Raw genomic sequence first — 15,743 nt, 5'->3', positions numbered from 1 at the left:
TATCTGACAAAAGACTGATATCTTGCATATACAAAGAAATCCTACAACTCAATGACAATAGTACAGACAGCCCAATTATAAAATGGGCAAAAGATATGAAAAGACAGTTCTCTGAAGAGGAAATACAAATGGCCAAGAAACACATGAAAAAATGTTCAGCTTCACTAGCTATTAGAGAGATGCAAATTAAGACCACAATGAGATACCATCTAACACCGGTTAGAATGGCTGCCATTAAACAAACAGGAAACTACAAATGCTGGAGGGGATGTGGAGAAATTGGAACTCTTATTCATTGTTGGTGGGACTGTATAATGGTTCAGCCACTCTGGAAGTCAGTCTGGCAGTTCCTTAGAAAACTAGAGATAGAGCTACCATTCGATCCAGCGATTGCACTTCTCGGTATATACCCGGAAGATCGGAAAGCAGTGACACGAACAGATATCTGCACGCCAATGTTCATAGCAGCATTATTCACAATTGCCAAGAGATGGAAACAACCCAAATGTCCTTCAACAGATGAGTGGATAAATAAAATGTGGTATATACACACGATGGAATACTACGCGGCAGTAAGAAGGAACGATCTGGTGAAACATATGACGACATGGATGAACCTTGAAGACATAATGCTGAGCGAAATAAGCCAGGCACAAAAAGAGAAATATTATATGCTACCACTAATGTGAACTTTCAAAAATGTAAAACAAATGGTTTATAATGTAGAATGTAGGGGAACTAGCAGTAGAGAGCAATTAAGGAAGGGGGAACAATAATCCAAGAAGAACAGATAAGCTATTTAACGTTCTGGGGATGCCCAGAAATGACTATGGTCTGTTAATTTCTGATGGATGTAGTAGGAACAAGTTCACTGAAATGTTGCTATATTATGTAACTTTCTTGGGGGTAAAGTAGGAACATGTTGGAAGTTAAGCAGTTATCTTAGGTTAGTTGTCTTTTTCTTACTCCCTTGTTATGGTCTCTTTGAAATGTTCTTTTATTGTATGTTTGTTTTCTTTTTAACTTTTTTTTTTTCATACAGTTGATTTAAAAAAGAAGGGAAAGTTAAAAAAAAAAAAAAAAAAGAAAAAAGACAAACAAGGAAAAAAAAAAAAAAGATGTAGTGCCCCCTTGAGGAGCCTGTGGAGAATGCAGGGGTATTCGCCTACCCCACCTCCATGGTTGCTAACATGACCACAGACATAGGGGACTGGTGGTTTGATGGGTTGAGCCCTCTACCATAAGTTTTACCCTTGGGAAGACGGTTGCTGCAAAGGAGAGGCTAGGCCTCCCTGTATTTGTGCCTAAGAGTCTCCTCCTGAATGCCTCTTTGTTGCTCAGATGTGGCCCTCTCTCTCTGGCTAAGCCAACTTGAAAGGTGAAATCACTGCCCTCCCCCCTACGTGGGATCAGACACCCAGGGAAGTGAATCTCCCTGGCAACGTGGAATATGACTCCCGGGGAGGAATGTAGACCCAGCATCGTGGGATGGAGAACATCTTCTTGACCAAAAGGGGGATGTGAAAGGAAATGAAATAAGCTTCAGTGGCAGAGAGATTCCAAAACGAGCCGAGAGATCACTCTGGTGGGCACTCTTACGCACACTTTAGACAACCTTTTTTAGGTTCTAAAGAATTGGGGGTAGCTGGTGGTGGATACCTGAAACTATTAAACTACAACCCAGAACCCATGAATCTCGAAGACAGTTGTATAAAAATGTAGCTTATGAGGGGTGACAGTGGGATTGGGAATGCCATAAGGACCAAACTCCACTTTGTCTAGTTTATGGATGGATGTGTAGAAAAGTAGGGGAAGCAAACAAACAGACAAAGGTACCCAGTGTTCTTTTTCACTTCAATTGCTCTTTTTCACTCTAATTATTATTCTTGTTATTTTTGTGTGTGTGCTAATGAAGGTGTCAGGGATTGATTTAGGTGATGAATGTACAACTATGTAATGGTACTGTAAACAATCGAAAGTACAATTTGTTTTGTATGACTGCGTGGTATGTGAATATATCTCAATAAAATGATGATTAAAAAAAAAAAAAAAACTAAAGGACAAATGGGGTGGGATGGGGGGATGATTTCAGTGTTTTTTTTCACTTTTATTTTTTATTCTTGTTCTGGTTCTTTCTGATGTAAGGAAAATGTTCAGAGATAGATTGTGGTGATGAACGCATAACTATGTTATCATACTGTGGACAGTGGATTGTATATCATGGATGATTGTATGGTGTGTGAATGTATTTCAATAAAACTGAATTTAATAATAAAAAAAAAAAGACTGTAACTGTGTAACCAAATAAACCCATTTATAAAAGCCAATACATTTCTGGTGTTTTGCATCCTGGCAGCATTAGCAAACTAGAACAGTAGGTATCACACAGGTCTAGAAGTCATGCTGTTAAATAATTATTTAAAAACTGACCAGGTCTTATACCCTGGTCCAGAGCTCCAAGCCAGAATCAGAAAGGAATGGGGCTGGTGGGGCTGGGGGTGTTCCTCCAACATCACCCAAACCCAGAAAACAAGAATCCTAAGCTCCTCCACAGGCCAGATCTAGGGCTTGGGCCCTTGGCTAACCCTCAGGTGCCTCTGGCTGCATCACTATCCAGGTAAATAACCAGCAAGGGACTGCAGGGAACGGCCACCTGAGTCCAGACATGGACAAAAGTAACTGGAAGTAGGATAGGAAACAGATAGGTACTGTCCAGCTGTAGATAAGATGACAGAGTGCAGCTAAGGCAGGTGGCAGGGGGCAGGGGAACAGGCTATGGGGGAGCAATATTGCCGCAGTGCAGGAGGGTAGCCCCAGAGTCTTGTCCTGCGCTGCCGGTCACGACAGCAGCTGTTAGTCCCCAGATGGAGCTCCTGACCCAAGCGTGGCCAGAGGGCTCACATGTTGTGGGTCCTCTTGGTGACCTGGGGCTCCTCGCCAACCAGCTTGGACTTGTGCTCCTTGTGGGCCAGAATGTCTCCAGGCCACTCAGTGATTGTCTGCTTCTCACAGAACCCAATTTCCTGTGCAGCCTGTGGAATGAGCCTGCAATCATGGCTGACTAGCATCATGAGACCCTCAAAGTCGCTGATGGCACCTGCCAGTGCATCGATGTTCTCAGTGTCCAGGTGAGTGGTGGGGGTTTTGCCAGGCCAGTCAGGCCAGGCACCCTCGGCTCTCCTGCCCGTCTGACAGGTTCTGGATTGGGAACACCTGCTGTTGCCCAAGGAGACCATATCGCCCAATGATCATCCTCATTTCTTCCTTCTCCTTGATCTGAGGGTAGCATGTCATCATGTACTCCCAAGGCGAGACATGTAAGTCCAGCTGCTCTTGTAAATGCTGATGGTAATGCCCTATCTTGACAAGAGAGTTTTTTTTTGGACCATCCTGTCTGTGGGTAGTAGCTCTCCAGCTGGCAGCTTCAAAAGAGTTGATTTTCCTGCTCCACTGGGCCCTACGAGAGCCAGTCATGTATCCAGGTCAATACCAAATTCTAGATTGTTGTAGGTGCAAGGCCCATCTTTTGTATACTTGAAGCTCATGTTTTGTACCATAATGATGATGGAGGGATCTTGCCATATGATGGGAAATAAAATGACAGTGTTTTGTCATGCCCAACATTCTCACTGGGCCTGATGCCATCATTTTCTGTAGCGTCGTTTCCTTGCTCTGGGCCTTCTGGGCCAGCTTGGCACTGCCATGACCACACCTAGCTGATCTCGCTCCCAGTGAAGCCTCTTCATCTGGTTCTCCTCCAGCTCCAGTCGCATCTTCACACAGTGAGCCTGATTACCTGTGCAATACTTCATTTCTCGTTGTTCCTGTGAATAATGTTGGTACAGACACCATTTAGAAAATCCTGGGATGGGGAGACAAGGACAGAGATGTGCTGCTTCTTCCAGTCACACACAGGCATCTGAGTCCACATGGTTGGGGGCCCGTCCAGGAGCAGCACTGAGGGCCAAATAATGAGGTATCTGGCAAGGGCAGCCTTCACCCTCCGGCCCCCACTGAAGTCTTTCACCTTCTTGTGCTGCGTGACAGGTGGAAAATGCAGTCCATGCAATATCTGTGAGGCCCTCACTCTGCGTTGTCAGCATCCAGCTCCTCTAGGCACTCATGGAGCTCTGCTGCTTTCTCACACTCCGCGTCCTTGTGAGCCCGCCGCTCAGCCCCCTCTCCAGCATGGCCCTCTCTGTGTCAACTTCCATCACACACTGCAAGGATGTCTCGTGACAAGGCGGCATCTCTCTAGTCACATGTAGACATCAGTGTGCTCAGGGATGGGCATGTCACGTGTCCCGATAGAGACCAGCACAGACTTTCCACTTCCACTTAGGCCAGTTGCACCACAGCAATGGCCTGAGTTTAACTCCAGTTTGGTGTCACTGAGCAGCTCTTGACCATGAAAGGTGAGTGAGAGGTTGGTAATGTGGACATCGTATGCTGGGGCGAGAGGCTAGGACACCAGGGACGACTCGAACAGCAGCTTTCCTCATCTCAAAGTCCCCTAGCTCCTTGGTGAGCACATGCCCTGCTGTGGGCTCTCTGGCACTGGCAGTCTGCCAATTGTGGTTCTTGGCAGCATCTCCGTTTTCTTCATGCCCCTTTCTGGGCTGCTGTCGTGCTTTGGCAGCTGCCTGCTTTTTGGCCAGGTCAGAGGGCATGGTGATGAGCCACAGGGGTGGGTTACTCCTCTTTCAGGGAGCTGGGCTTTGCCGCTCGGCCTCTCTGTGCTTTACTTCTTTCCCCTTTAAACATGTTTTCGACAAGACATGTAATATGTGAGTAAATTTTTTGTGTGAAGCAGTCAACAAGGGCTCCCGAGGTCTCCGATGGCTGCCTGCCCTGGTCCACCAGGTCGGATTTATTGTTTTAAAGCAGGCAACCTCCACAGACAGATTCCCTGGCAGAGGAACATTTCTGTGTTTCTGCCAAACAGTATCCTCCTGTACCCACCATTCTGTAACTTGCTTTTTAAACACAACATTTTGTCTTCAAGATCTTCCTGTGTCAGTAAACACAGACCTACGCCCGTTCAGTTCAACTGCTACTTAGTCATCCAGGGAAAGTTTCTCGATTTTACTTAGCTGTTTCAAACATTCAGGCACACTTGAATTATTTCCAAGTTTTTGCCACTATAAACCCACAGGAAACCACCCTGGTTTGTCCTTATGTTCTAATGTTCTCCTAGAGTAGATGCCAAAAAAATAGCCAGATGCTAATTTTGAAAATAACTGTTTTTTATTTTTCCATTATTTTTCCCCCTTTCTCCTTCCTCGTGCAAGCAGTTCCTCCCCCAGATTACCACTACACCGACGTGGCTCCAGTGTACTGACAGTGGATTACATGTGAAAGCTGCAACGCACAGGCTGTACTCAATAAGGATACCCAAAAACAACAGGGGAGGAAAAAACACAAGGACATTAGAGGAATCTGAAGCCTTTGGCACCTATAGCTACAGCAAATATTAAATACCCTCCAAACTCCTAGCCAGATTAACATAAAACCTGACACAGAAGGCCTTTTACCTCAGTTCCTATTACCCAACGTATCCTGTCCAGCTTTCAACAACAACAAAAAAGATAAGGTATGCTAAAAGGCAAGAAGAAAGCATTCTGAAGACACAGAGTAAGCGTCAGAACCAGACTCAGAAATGACGCAGATTTTAGAATTATCAGACAGGAAATTTAAAACCATTTTGATTAATATATAAAGGGGGCTAATGGACAAACTAGACAAGATGCAAGAAGAGATGGGTAATTCAAGCAGAGAGATGGACACTCTAGGAAAGAATCAAAAGGAAATGTTACAAGTAAAAAGCCTGGTAAGAGAAATGAAGACTGCCTCTGATGGGCTCATCAGTAGACTGCATCTGAGGATGAATCAGTGAGCTTGAAGAAATGTTAACAGAAACTTTTCAAACTCAAATAAAAAACAAAAAAGAGTGAAAGAAGAAAAAAAAGAACATCCAAAAACTGTGGGACAATTTCAAAAAGTGTAACTCATATGCAGCTGGAACACCAGAAGCAGAAGAAAGAGAGGACCGGTCGGAAGGAAGACTTGTAGCAATAGTGGCCAAGAAGTCTCCCAACTAAATGACAGACACCAAAGCACAGATTCAGGAATTTCAGAGAACACCAAGGAGATTATTAACAAAAATTCTATTCCTAGGCATTCCATGTTGAAATTGCAGAAAACCAAAGACAAAAAGAAAATCTTAAAAGAAGCCAGAGGGAGAGAAACACCTGACTTAAAGAGGAACAAGGATAAGAATTACAGTGGACTCCTTGTCAGCAACCAAGCAAGCAAGAAAAGAGAGGAGTGGCATATTTAAAGTGTTGACAGAAAAACCCGACCAACCTAGAATTCTGTATCAGTGAAGTTATCCTTCGAAAGTGACGGAGACTAAAAGACAGAGGTAACCCAAGTCTCCATCAACCAATGAATGGATAAATGAAATGTGGTACACATACACAATGGAATAGTATACAGCCATAAAAAGAAATGAAGTCCTGATACATGCAAAAACGTGGCCAAACCTTGAAGACATCGTGTTTAGTGAAATAGCCAGACACATAAGGACAAATATTGTATAATCTCACTGGTTTGAAATAATTAGAATAAGCAAATCCATAGGGTTAGAATCTAGAATATAGGTTACCACAGGACAGGGTGGGTATAGGGAATAGGAAGTTAAGGCGTAAAATGTACAAGGTACCTATTTGGAATGATGGAAATGTTTTGGTAATGGATGGTGGTGGTGATAACACAACACTGTGAATGCAATTAACAGCACTGAAATATATACCTGAATGTGATTCAAAGGGGAAATGTTAGATTGCATCTATGGTAACAATAAACTTTAAAAAAAAACACATGGAACTACAGTACACCAACAGTAAACCCTAAGTTAAACCACGGGCTATAGTTAATAATACAATTATAAAAATGTGCTTTCATCGTTTGTAGCAAATGTTCCACCCTAAGGTGTTAATAGTATGGTGGTGTATGGAAATCCTGTATTTTATGACTGATTGTTCTGTAAACCCACAACTTTGCCAATAAAAAAAATACCAGTTTCACTAAGAAAAACAAATGAAGATTAGAAGACTTAATATTGTTTAGCTGTCAATTCTGCCTAAAGTGATCTACAAATCCAATGCAATCCCTATCAAAATTTCAGCAGCCTTTTTAGCAGAAACGGAGTAGCTTATCCCCAAATTCATATGGAATTGCAAGGGGCAAAAGAACCAAAACAATCTTGAAAAGGAACAAAGTTGGAGAACTCACACTTCCTGATTTTAAAACGTACTACAAACCTACAGTAATTAAAACAGTGTGGTACTCACATAAGGACAGACATACAGATCAATGGAATAGAATTGAGAGTTTAGTCCACAAATCTATGGCCAGCTGACATTCGACAAGGGTGCCAAGTCCATTCAATGGAGAAATAATAGTCTTTTCAACAAATGGTGCTGGGACAACTGGAAACCCACATGCAAAACAATGAATGTGGACCCCAATGTCTCACCATACACAAAAATTAATTCAAAATGGATCAATGATCTAAATATAAGAGCTAATACTATAAAACTTTTACAGGGAAACATCTTCCACACCTTGTAGTAGGCAGTGAACTTTATACCTAAAGCACAAGGAGCAGAAGAAAAAATACATAAAATGGACTCCATCAAAATTGAAATCTTTTATGCACCAAAGGACATCATCAAGAAAGTGAGAAGACAATCTACAAAATGGGAGAAGATATTTAGAAACCATATATCTGATAAAGGTTTAATATCCAGAATATACTTCTACAACTCAACGACGAAAGACAAGCAACCCAATTAAAAAATGGGCCAAGAATTTGAATAGAAACTTCTCCAAAGAAGATATTCAAATGGCCAAATGAGTACATAAAAACATGCTCAACATCATTAGTCATTAGATAAACACAAAAGTATGATGAGATACCTCTTCACACCCACTAGAATAGCTATGATTTAAAAAATGAAAATAACAAGGATTGGTGAGGAGACAGAGAAGTAGGAGCCCTCATACATTAATTATGGGAATAAAATTGTGCAGTCACTATGGAAAATAGTTTGTTGGTTCCTCAGAAAATTAAATAGAGAATTACCACATGACCTGGTGTTCCAGTTTGCTAATGCTGCCCATTATGCAAAATACCAGAAATGGATTGGCTTTTATAAAGGGGGTTTATTTGGTTACAAAGTTACAGTCTTAAGACCCTAAAAATGTCCATCTATGGCATCAACAAGTATACCTTCACCGAAGGAAGGCCAATGGCATCCGGGAAACTTCTGTTAGCTGGGAAGGCACGTGGCTGGCATCTGCTGATCCTGGGTTACGTTCCAGCTCCTCTCTCAGCAACTGTGCGTTCTTCAAAATGTTGCTCTTGAGGCGTTTTGTCCTCTCTTAGCTGTAGCTCCTCTTCAAAATGTCACTCTCAGTTGCTCTCCAAAATGTCACTCACAGCTGCTCTGAGCTCCTTCTGTTTGTCAGTTTTTTTATATGGCTCCAGTGATTTAATTCAGACCTGCCCTGAATGGGTGGGGTAACACCTCCATGGAAATTATCCAATCAAATGCTTCACTCACAGTTGATTGAGTCACATCTCCATGGAAACATTCAATCAAAGAATACCAATCTAATCAACACTTATACATCTGCCTCCACAAGACTGCATCAAAGATAGTGGTGTTTTGGGGACATAATACGTTCAAACCAGCATACCCAGCAATTCCACTCCTAGGTATATATCCAAAAGAACTGAAAGCAGGGGCTCGGACAGATATTTGTACACTAATGTTCATCACAACATTATTCACAATAACTAAAAGGTGGATGTAACCCAAGTATCCATTATCAGATGAACAGATAAACAAAATGTGGTCTATCTAGGCAATGGAATATTATCCAGCTGTAAAACAGAAATGAGTGCCGGTATATACTACAATATAGATGAAACGTGAAGGCATCATGTTGAGTGAAATAAGCCAGTCACAAAAGAACAAAGATTTTATTAATTTTCTTATATGAAATACTTAGAGTAGGCAAATTTGTGGACACAGAAACATAATAATGATTATTAGAGGTAAAGGCAGGGGAAATGTGGAGTTACTGCTAAATGAGTATGAATTTTGGTCTGGGAAGATGAAAATTCTCTAGTAATAGAGTGGTGAAAGTTACACAGTATAGTCAGTGTACTTAATGTCAAAGAATTGTCCATTTAAAATGGTTAAGATGGTTTTTATATGATGTATATTTTATCATCAATTAAAATAAACAATTTTTTTTTAATGGAGAGACCACCCCATCAAGATGGCAGAATGAAATGCTTCAGGGCTCTGTCTCCCTACAGAATCTTTGAATAACCAGCAAGAACTGGCAGAAATATCTTTCTCAAGGCTCAGGAAAACAGTTTAAGAACTGCAGTAACAGGGCAAGTGCTGAATCAAGAAAAAGGCTGCTTAAAAGCAGTAGGATCTCGTGGCCCCTCGCCCACCCTTCGCTGGCTGTTTTGGTTTGCTAAAGCTGCTTGAATGCAATACACCAGAAATCGGTTGGCTTTTTCAATGGTGATTTATTGGGTTACAAATTTACATTTCTAGGGCCATGGAAATGTCCGAATTAAGGCATCAAGAGTAAGATACCTTCTCTGAGGAAAGACTGCTGGCATCCGGGGTTCCTCTGTCACCCGGGAAGGCACACGGTGGTGTCTGATGGTTCTTCTCTCCTGGATTGGTTTCAGTGGCTCTCTCTGTCCTCTAGAGGCTTTTCTCTGGATTTCATCTCTTAGCTTCTCTGGGTTCTCTGAGTTTCATCTGTCTTTTATCCTCCCATAAAGGACTCCAGCATGAGGATTAAGACCCACCTTGAATGGGCTGGGTCAAATCTCCGTGGAAAGAACCTAATCAAAAGGTCCCACCCACAAGAGGTCTGCAACCACAAGAATGGATTAAAAGAACATGGCTTTTCTGGGGGACCTAACAACTCCAAACCAGCACACTGGCTCAGCAAGGACCCAGCCCACCTTCCCCCTGCAGATCCCTGGTCCCGGTTCCAGATGGACCAGGGTAACCCTTGTCCACATGCTGGGAGCATGTATGTCTGGCCCAATATGCTGGTGTTGGCCTGAGGGACTCACCATCCCTGAACTTGCCCTGCATGTAGAAGGCAGCTCTGTGACAGAACACTGTGGGAGAGAAGTTAAGTGGCTGCCTGGGGCAAAGGGTTGCTGGCTGTAGGATATACAATGAAGTGCCTGGGACCATGAAAAACTATTTCCTAGGGAAGATAGGACACTCAGAATCATGTTAATGGGAATTCCTGGGGCCAAAGGCGCATGTCCAAGACAAGATGCAGGCATGGAGAGGATCAGAGAGGCTTTGCCCTGGAGCTATTCTCTAAGCTCATTGAATGGATAAGTCCTGAAGGCAAGCAGTCAAGCAGTCATGCAGATCAGTCTGTAAAGACTGGGAAAGATGTTTTATTTTTTTGCTTGCTGCTGCTGCTGCTTTTTTTTCCCTTTGTTAGCTCCTGGCAATCAAGGAAAGCTCTGTCATAACACTAGCTGGATACAAGCTTAACAGTCTAAATTCCAGCAATGACACATTACCATATCAAAATGACCAGGTTTCAACAAAAGGTTACTAAACATAAAAAGAAACAGGAAATGATGGCCCAGGCAAAGGAGAAGATTTAAAGCATTAGAAACCACTAATGAGGAGAAAGAGAGCTGGGTCATACTAGACAAATACTTTAAAAAAATGGTCCTAAATATGCTCAAAGAGATAAAGGAAAACATGGACAAAGCACTAAAGGAAATCAGGAAAATGATGGATGAACAGTTTGTTTCCAGCTTCTAAAACAAACATACAATGGGCTGGCTTAAACAACAGAATTGTATTGGCTCATGGTTTTGAGGCTAGGAGAAGTCCAAAATCAAGGTCTGCAAGGCGATGCTTCTTCCCATAAGACTGTGGTGTTCTGGGGCTGGCTGCCGTTATTCCTTGGTCTTCAGCTTTTCTGTCACATGGCAATGCACATGGGGCATCTTCTCCTGTCTCTTCTGGGCTCCACTGACTTCCAGCTTCTGGCTGTGCCCCATGACTTCTCTATCTTACTTTCATTCTGCTTATAAAGGATTCCACTAATCTGGATTAAATACCAACCTTATTCAGCTGGGCCACATTTTAACTGAACCACCATCTTGAAGAGAACTTACTTACAATGGGTCCACACCTGCCAGAATGTGCAACGAGACCAAGAACGTGTCCAAACACGGGTACACAGTTTAATCCACCACATAAACAAAGAGAATATCAATGGAGAGATGGAAATTATGAAAAGCAACCAAACAGAGATGAAGGCCACAGTAACAGAAATTAAAAATTTCCTAGAGGGGTGCAACAGCAGGTTGGAGCTGACAGAAGAGTAAGAGAACTTGAAGATAAGACAATTGAAATCATTCAGTCTGAAGAGCAGAGTGACAGAAAGCGAACAGAGCTGAGGAACCTGTGGGACATCATCCAGCGAATCATTACACAAACTGTAGCAGGCCCAGAAGGAGAAGAGCAAAAGGGGCAGAGAGAATATGCAAAGAAATGGTGGCTAGAAACTTCCAAAATTTAACAAAAAAACATGAATGTACACACCCAAGACATTCAACGAACTCCAAACAGAATAAACTCAAATAGACCCATGCTGTGGCATATTATCAAACTGTCAAATTCCAAAGAAAGCCACAAAAGACAAGCAACATGTCAAATACAAGGAAGCATCTTATATTAAGTGCTGATTTCTCATTGGAAACCCTGGAGGCAAGAAAGCAGTAGGAAGATTTATTTAAAGTGCTGAAAGAAAAAAATAACCAAGCAGGAATTCTAAAAGAAATGCTAAAGAGAGCTCTGCAGGACAAAAGGAAAAGGCAAAGACAATAAACAATAGGATAATGCTACTTTTTACTTTCTATAGTATCTAAAAAGCAAATGCATAAAATGCAATTATAAATCAATGGTTATGGACTTATATGTATAAACCTGTAATTTGTGACAAGAACAACATAAAGGTGGGTGGATGCTTCCCACGTATAGGAACACAGTTTGTGTACACTATTGAAGTTAAGCTGGTATCAAAGCAAACAGATTGTTAAAGATTGAGAATGTTAAATTTAAGCTCCACGGTAATTTTTTAAAAATTGGAAAACATGCAAGCTCATAGAGACAAAAATTAGAGTACAGGTTGCCAGTGTGGGGGCAGGAGGAACGGAGAGTTAATGCAAAATAGGTACAGGGTTTGTTTTTGGAGAGATGGGAAACTTGATAACAGAAGGTGGGGAGGGTACCACAATACATGAATGTGGTTAATCCCACTGAATGGTACACTGGGAATGGATGAGATGGGAAAGTTTATGTTATATAAATGTTCCCACAATGAAAAAAAAGAAAAAGCAACTAAAGAATCAAAGACAACTAAAGGCAATAAATGACCCTGGTCAGGATCTAACAAGGGAGGAGAGACGGCTCAAAAGTAAATTATTGAGGGAGGATCTAAGATGGCGGCATAGAGAGGAGTGGAAGCTAAGTAGTCCCCCTGGAACAACTACAAAAAACCAGAAACAACTAGTAAATAATCCAGAATAACTGCAGGGGGACAAATGTGACTGTCCACTCATCATACACGAACCTGAATTGGGAGGAATGCCCAAGATCACAGCACAAAATCTGTAAGTAAGAACTGCGGATCCAAATCGGGAAACCCCTCCCCCACAGCCCGAGCTACAAAGCCTCGTGGTGCCAGAGAGAAGCTTTCTCCCAGCAAGTGAATATAGCTCAGCTGAGCTCCAACTGGGGTTTTAATTAGTGAGTGTGAACTGCTCACTACGAGGTACAAATCCCCAACAAGTAGACAGAGGCTTTGGGTGACGGCTGACCTTGGGGAGCCAAGCATCGCCTCAGACTAGCTCTGTTCCTTTTTCGACTCAGTGGAGAAAGCCTCGGCCATTTTCAGTTCCCAGTTCTGTGACCCAGACAGGGGTGTGGCACAGGCAGAGAGAGACCACTGAAATGCTAATGACCTCCCCCTAGGGCGTCTATCTTCTCTAAGAGGAAAGGGGTGGGGCCCAGCTCTACTACCTGCCTTTCATTCAGAACTTACACCAGTCAAGAATTATAGGCTAATCTTTGCATCAGGCTGAGAGCCCCCTGCACGGCCCGGGGGCCTGGGGCTTCCCTTGAGGGATGACGCATACTAGCGACGTAGCACAGCATTCCCTCAGCAGAGGTCCTGGAAGATCACAGCTGAGAAGGGGGCCCCGCTCAGAAAACCCAGGGACGCTACATCAGTGCCAGTGGTTTGTGGGTCAGTGTGCCGGTTTCAATGTATTGTGTCCCCCAAATGCCATTATCATTGTGGTCTTGTGGGACAGACGTTTTGGTGCTGGTTAGATTTGCTTGGAATGTGCCCCACCCAGCTGTGGGTGGTGACTTTGGTGGGATACTCCTATGGAGGTGTGACCCCACCCATTCAGGGTGGGCCTTGATGAGTGGAGCCATATAAAACATGCTGACTCAAAGAGGCGGAACGGAGTGCAGCTGTGAGTGACGTTTTGAAGAAGAGCAAGCTTGCTAGAGAGGAACGTCCTGGGAGAAAGCCATTTTGAAACCAGAACTTTGGAGCAGATGCCAGCCACGTGCCTTCCTGGCTAACAGAGGTTTTCCGGACGCCATTTGCCATCCTCCAGTGAAGGTACCTGATTACTGATGTGTTACCTTGGACACTTTATAGCCTTAAGACTGTAACTGTATAGCCAAATAAACCCCCTTTTTATAAAAGCCAGTCCATCTCTGGTGTTTTGCATTCTGCAGCATTAGCAAACTAGGACAGTCAGCGACAGAGAAAATCTGGGGCAAAACTGAAATGAAGGCTTAGACTCTTGCAACAGCCTTGAATCTCTGGGAACACTTGGGAGGTTTGAATACTAAAGCTGCCCTGCCTCCCTGACCACCCAGACACACGCCCCACATTCAGGGTGCACAGCTCCAACAACAAACCCAAACTGAGTTCACCAACCGAACCCCACAAAAATCATTTCCCCACACACCACAGAGACAGAGTTGGGGAGAACTGACTTGAGGGGTATAGGTGACTCGCAGACGTCATCTGCTGGTTAGCTGGAGAAAGTGTACACCACCAACTTGTATTTCTGAAAAAACAGATTGGTATATTTTTTTACTTGAAAGAATACTATCAAGCAAAGCAAATACCAAGAGGCCAAAATAACAGAAAATCTTAATGCATATGATAAAACCAGATGATATGGAGAACCCAATCCCAAACACTCAAATCAAAATATCAGAAGAGACATAGTACTTGGCACAATTAATCAGTTACAATTGAGAAACAAAAACATGGCACAGGATATAAAAGACACGAAGAAGACCATGGAGCAGGATAAAAGGGACATAAAGAAGACCCTAGAAGAGCATAAAGAAGAAATTGCAAGATAAAACAAAAAAATAGAAGATCTTATGGAAATAAAAGAAATTGTTGGCCAAATTAAAAAGACTCTGGAGGCAGGGCAAGATGGCAGACTGGTGAGCTATATGTTTTAGTTACTCTTCCAGGAAAGTAGGTAGAAAGCCAGGAACTGCGTGGACTGGACACCACAGAGCAATCTGACTTTGGGCATACTTCATACAACACTCATGAAAACGTGGAACTGCTGAGATCAGCGAAATCTGTAAGTTTTTGTGGCCAGGGGACCCGCACCCCTCCCTGCCAGGCTCAGTCCCGTGGGAGGAGGGGCTGTCAGCTCCGGGAAGGAGAAGGGAGAACTGCAGTGGCAGCCCTTATCAGAAACTCATTCTACTGATCCAAACTCCAACCATAGATAGACTGAGACCAGACACCAGAGAATCTGAGAGCAGCCAGCCCAGCAGACAGGAGACAGGCATAGAAAAAAACAACACGAAAAACTCCAAAATAAAAGCGGAGGATTTTTGGAGTTCTGGTGAACATAGAAAGGGGAAGGGCAGAGCTCAGGCCCTGAGGCTCATATGCAAATTCCGAAGAAAAGCTGATCTCTCTGCCCTGTGGACCTTTCCTTAATGGCCCTAATTGCTTTGTCTCTTAGCATTTCAATAACCCATTAGAACTCTGAGGAGGGCCCTTTTTTCTTTTTTTTTTTTTAATCCTTTTTTCTTTTTCTAAAACAATTACTCTAAGAAGCCCAATACAGAAAGCTTCAAAGACTTGCAATTTGGGCAGGTCAAGTCAAGGGCAGAACTAGGAGAGCTCTGAGACAAAAGGCAATAATCCAGTGGCTGAGAAAATTCACTAAACACCACAACTTCCCAAGAAAAGGGGGGTGTCCGCTCACAGCCATCATCCTGGTCGACAGGAAACACTCCTGCCCATCGCCAGCCCCATAGCCCAGAGCTGCCCCAGACAACCCAGTGGGACGGAAGTGCTTCAAATAACAGGCATACACCACAAAACTGGGCGTGGACATTAGCCTTCCCTGCAACCTCAGCTGATTGTCCCAGAGTTGGGAAGGTGGAGCAGTGTGAATTAACAAAGCCCCATTCAGCCATCATTTCAGCAGACTGGGAGCATCCCTACACAGCCCAGCAGCCCAGAACTGCCCTGGGAGGACGGCACTCACCTGTGACATAGCACAGTCATCCCTCAACAGAGGACCCGGGGTG

General features: G+C 43.2%; 1 protein-coding gene and 1 pseudogene across 12 annotated transcripts in view; both read right to left on the bottom strand.

Annotated features, from left to right (window-relative positions):
• Nucleotides 1–15,743, bottom strand: part of LOC119517700 (ATP-binding cassette sub-family A member 17-like) — a 153,644-nt gene that overhangs the window by 17,128 nt on the left and 120,773 nt on the right. The gene's annotated exons all lie outside the window — the stretch shown is intronic.
• On the bottom strand, nucleotides 2,463–4,673 carry LOC119517701 (annotated as a pseudogene).

This window comes from Choloepus didactylus, chromosome 21, assembly GCF_015220235.1.
Source record: "Choloepus didactylus isolate mChoDid1 chromosome 21, mChoDid1.pri, whole genome shotgun sequence".
NCBI lineage: Eukaryota > Metazoa > Chordata > Mammalia > Pilosa > Megalonychidae > Choloepus > Choloepus didactylus.
This window is presented reverse-complemented; position numbering and strand designations above follow the sequence as displayed.